The sequence below is a fragment of the Emydura macquarii genome, unplaced genomic scaffold (assembly GCF_026122565.2).
Source record: "Emydura macquarii macquarii isolate MOO-44397 ecotype Brisbane River unplaced genomic scaffold, CSIRO-AGI_Emac_v2 contig_1390, whole genome shotgun sequence".
Lineage (NCBI taxonomy): Eukaryota > Metazoa > Chordata > Testudines > Chelidae > Emydura > Emydura macquarii.
In genome coordinates, this window is record NW_027131527.1 from 20668768 (window position 1) to 20673845 (window position 5078).

The 5078-nt window shown below is 42.0% G+C and overlaps 1 long non-coding RNA gene across 1 annotated transcript; it reads left to right on the top strand.

Annotated features, from left to right (window-relative positions):
* Window positions 1-2317: 2317 nt before the first annotated feature.
* On the top strand, window positions 2318-4183 carry LOC137156248 (uncharacterized). Its single transcript, XR_010920725.1, has 2 exons — window positions 2318-2813; window positions 3768-4183. It is a non-coding gene; the product is annotated as an uncharacterized lncRNA (long non-coding RNA).
* Window positions 4184-5078: the final 895 nt, after the last annotated feature.

The following is a 5078-nucleotide window of genomic DNA, read 5'->3' on the forward strand; positions in this document are numbered from 1 at the left end:
GTTCAGCTGCCCCAATTCCACCCTATAAAATAGCATCTCATGGTGTGTAGTGGTCACTCTGAACTTTTCCACCTACCTCACGCTCTTCCCCTGCTTTGATTATCCAGTAAGGCAACTCTGCCTATGGTTAAAAGATTCTTGCTGGTGTACAATGTTCAGAATTTGCTGCAAGTTGTTATCCTTGCATTAGTGATGTGCAGTGTGAAGAATGTTGGGTTTTTTGTCCTTTCTTGTTTGTACCAGAGTTCTTGAGAACCTGTGCATCATTTACTTTATCTAGAAGCAGTGTAAATACACAGGAAAAAATTCTCTGTTCCAAAAGAATCTGTACCACAGTGGAGTAGCAGCCTTTCAGGATCAGGTACACTAGTATTTCTTGTGGAGATAGCTCCACAACTGTTGAGGAAGTCCCACTAAGTCTATTTGTTACCAAGGGATAGTTCAAAAGGTAATTGTGCATCTCTATGTACCTTTAGATTTGGCAAATCTACATTTGGGACCAGGTATGTCAGTGAGTAGTACTCTATGCAGCTAGAATCAACAGGAAACTGAGCTGTGATCTAGTTAAATACTTATGCTAATGATGGGCCAAGTTCTGTACAGAGATAGTAAAAGGTACCCTTCCTTTAGAAATTCTTACTCACTGTCCACACAGGCTCCCACCACTCCATCATGCCTCTATTGAGGAGATGAAGTCCTGATTCCAAACTGGTGCTCCACTGAGGAAATAGCTGGAGTAGGTAAAGGGGGTGCTAATGTTGGGTGACTTGTACTGGCGTTTATCCTGGAACAGACACCTACTGACCATCCCCGAAGTCCTTCAAAATTCTAGGGTCCACTTACTGCAATTTTCAACACCCACTGATTACATGACTTTCTGATAACGGCCATTGTCCCATTTAACTGAAGGTTAGCATAAAGAGTCAGCAGTGATGCTCCATAGTACTGGCAATAGCAGGGATTCTTCTAATCCTAATCCTGGAGAATTCTGACATGCTTGCACACAGTTCACCTCAAATCTTAAAACACTTCACTGTGTAGAAGCCACTGATCTGAAAAGTACCCAGTAACACTGCTGAGTTCTATAAAAGAGGGATTTCAGGAGTCCCAGAATATGACACATGTTATGTGTGGATGTGTCAACCTTACTGCCAGAATGCAATGTTGCCAGGACAATATGCTGAACAGTTGCAAGTGCGACATCAGACCATTTCATACAATTATTGTACTTGCAAGAGTTTTTTTCCCACCTAGTATTGATTCACCCTAGGTCTGTTAAGAATTCAATTTACAAAATTGAAAAGACTTTTCTACAAGACAAAATTAAAGATGTTTGCCTGTTGACAGAGGCTACTCACTTTAAAAGGATTTTACACATTTTCATCTTAAATACTTTAATGGCATGTTCAAAGTGATACCATTTCAGTTTCTTCCTCAGTCACTTTTGATGGAAAATAAATCTTAATATGCTCACTCTTTTTCTTTGAGAAAGTATTTAGTTGATGGTTTCCTTGAAGTTAGATGCCTTTGATTCTTTAATTCCAATTTCACAACATGTTTTTATATTTGATTTAATTACATTATCTCCATAAAATGCTATTTCATGCATCCATCGTTAAACTGTTGAAATTAAAGATGTCTTTTAGAACGTTTCGCTGAACAATCAAACATTCATATACAGAATATTAACCTGGTCCATTAATAAATGAGAAGGGGTATGAAATGAATGACTGCAATATGGCTGAATCAGAATCATGCATATGATTGCAGGGCTCCTCTGAGTCAGTCTCCCTAAGTTCAGGTGCTTGAATTTTGCATAGAGAGGGAGACATATTTTTGCTAAGTCAGTCAGAGGTTAGTGCAGATATGTCCAAATACAGTGTCTTCAGTCTAGTACTAGTAAAAGGGTTGGAGTGTCCCTCAGAAGCCAAGGAATCTATAGGCATAGTTAGGAAGGTCCTGACAGAAGTAAACCCACAGCTGGACCAAGGCTGCATACTCACTCCTCTAGCAGATCCTGCAGTGACTCATCTCTCAGCAGCACTGACTCATCCCTCAAATACTGCCTGCATGGGGCAGCAGCCTATCCTTTGCGCAAGGCCTGGGTCAGATGACCCCTAGACACAGGTATTTTACTCTCACTGCTGGAGCTACCTTAGTCTGTACAACAGCACCACGTGGCTAGGAACCCTCCTGCTGCCTTGTGGTGGTAGACTCCCTAGGCTTCCAGCCTATCTTCGGTCCTGCCCCAGCGTTGCCCAAGTCCTGTTCCAGCTTGCTTCAGCCTTATCCATGCATTGCTCTGACCTTGCTGCAGCCCTGCACCTGCCTCCTGCCCAGGGCTAAAATTCTCCCTGAGTATTTTTCAGAGCTCTGGGAGTCTGCCCTGTTCGGTGCACCTGGGCTCCTGCAGATTTGAAAAGATTTACTGAGGCTCTGCTCCAGATGACACTGGCTGAATGCGAGCCCTGCTCCTGCCTCCCAGACTTTTGGACGGATTCTAACCCAGCTTCCACCTTGGGCCTGCAGTCAGACTCTGACTGCGATCCTGATTTGGCTTGTCTGTGGACTCTGACCCAGGTTCTGATCCACATCCTGTCCCTTGGCCCTGATCTCAGCACTGCTCTCAGCCCAGTCACAACACTTCATCCAGTTTTGACGCTTGGTACCTGTTCCTGACCATAGCTCCAGCCACCAGGCCTGACTGTCTACAGCCCAGGGCTTGACATCCTGCAGAGAAATTTTAACAGCTAAGCTCTGGAAGAAAGTCATTGATATTTAATGTATCTCTGAAGCCAAACTCCAGGAAGTTGGTAAGTCTGAACTTCATACAGTGTATATATGCTTTGGGAGCTCTATCTATGTACAGGCAACTACTGATCTCCTCTTTTAAAAGTATACTAAACAAAACAAAGAAAAAATTTAAATTAGGAATTGAAAAGGACACAGTTTGATAAAAATCAGATATGTGAATATTTGGAAATGTGAATACTCTATCTATACAAACCAACCATTCAGAAATACTGCTTTCCCATATTGCAGCCTGTGACCCTGAGTCAATTTCTCTCAGCTGCCCCTTTAAATTACCTCCACCTGGTTCCACCCAGACCAGCAGCAAAGCCTCTCACATAAGCAAAACTTGAAATGGAATCTTCATAATAAAACAGCCCTCTCTTCCCAAGTGTTCCTGCTGTGGTGAGGTTTCCCAATACTCCTCCACAGCACTCACTCATTGTCCTTGACCTGGGAAAGGTTAGCAAATAGTCCCTGTTCCTACCAGGGTCTTTCCCCTGTTATGAAGGAGGAAGCAGATTATATGGTGCTCCCCTTCCCAGAACTTGTCCTGGTTGGCTAGGAGAGAGGAAAGCTCTGTCCCACCCTCACTAAAAGACTCCTACAGTATGTCTCTATTGCAATCAGACACCCATCGCTGGCTCGTGACAGCTGACTTTGGGCTCACTGGGCTCAGGCTAAGGGGCTGTTTAATTGCAGTGTAGATGCTCTGACTCAGGCTGAAGCCTGGTCTCTAGCACCCTAAAAGTGGGAAGGTCCCAGAGCTCAGGCTTCAGCAGAAGCATCTACACAGCAATTAAATAGTCCTTTAGTCCGAGCCAGCTGGCACAAGCCATTCACAGGGTTTAATTGCAATGTAGGCATACCTCTTGGCACAAGCCTGAAAGAGGACAGCAGCCTGGGATTTTTCCGGATAAAGAACTGTTACCTTGGGGCTTCTTCCTCTCTCACCCTCTATTGCTATCGTCCCCTAGGTCTCGGTCTGCTGCAGAACTCCTGAATGGAGCACCTGGCCCCTGAGACTCCCCTCAACTGCTGGGCCTTAAGAGACAGTATATCCTGTTGCACAGCTTTCTGCTGATGCTAATTACCTTTGATCCTGCACATTAACCTTTGGTCTAAGATGGTCTCTCTGCTCCTAGAGCTATGGTATGTGGGGAGGCTTAAATTCCACCTTTCCTTGTGTGACTCCTCTAAGTAAGTTATAACTGATAGATGTTATGATCAAACTATGAGAATCCTTGTTGTCTTTGAGGCACTTTATTTTAATTTTTATTCTGCTAGAAGGGAAAAGAATAAGAAAGTATAAGCAGCACAAACTGAAAAGCTTCTCCTTTTTTTCCTCAATGTTTTGCTTGAAATAAAATATTCTAGTATATTATCATTTAAAGGTATGAAATGTAACAATGGAAAATGTAGGCTGAGTATCAAATTCCTAATGGTGAAGTCTGCTAGATTGTGAAATAGTCTCAGGACCAATGGTAGAGGCCTCGATCCTCAAGTCATTTAATACTTGACTAGATAAATCATTGCTATGTATATATTAAAGCACACATTTGTATTTGATTAGGTGCCCTAATAGGACTTTTCTACTCATTTGTCTTATTCTGTAGCACCATAAAAATCAGAGAAAGAAATGATGTTTCAGAACACAGACCATCAACGCTAGTCCTATATCCTGTCAAATCGCATCTGTTTGTCACAAGGCAAAGGATAACCTATATAAAAAATAGTGAAAACGGTTGTTTCCTTAGTATCTTGAGGAAAACGTGGCAAAGAGGAAAGTAACAAAACACTGCGGCTGTTTGCAAGAGGAACCTACAATAACAGATACTGTATTTAGGAAAAAAGAAAGCAGCAGGGATTACCTGTACATAGGGTCCAGCATTACTCAACTTAATTTCCATTAGTTATATACATTTGTTTTTTGCAATAGCTATGTCCTTAACATAAGCAACACTTTTCAAGGAGTGCTTTGGGAGCTTAAAATATCCTGGAGTTAGGCTTAGTAGGCTAAAGCCTCAATGTCTAAACATGCCTCAGAGGTTACATATGATCAGCTCAGTTCTAACTAGAAAGTTTTATTTGGTTTTGTAGTTTAAGTTGGGTTGTAAATAGTATTAACATGTTTTTATTAAAAATATCTTTAAAAGATGTGTTAGGATGAGGGGCATGCATACATAAACAAGGACTTCCACTATATTGCATAACCTTAGCATGACAGAGTGTGTCGTACCTCCATTTCTTTTCTTTTAAGCAGCCCTATGATACTATCTTTATGCATT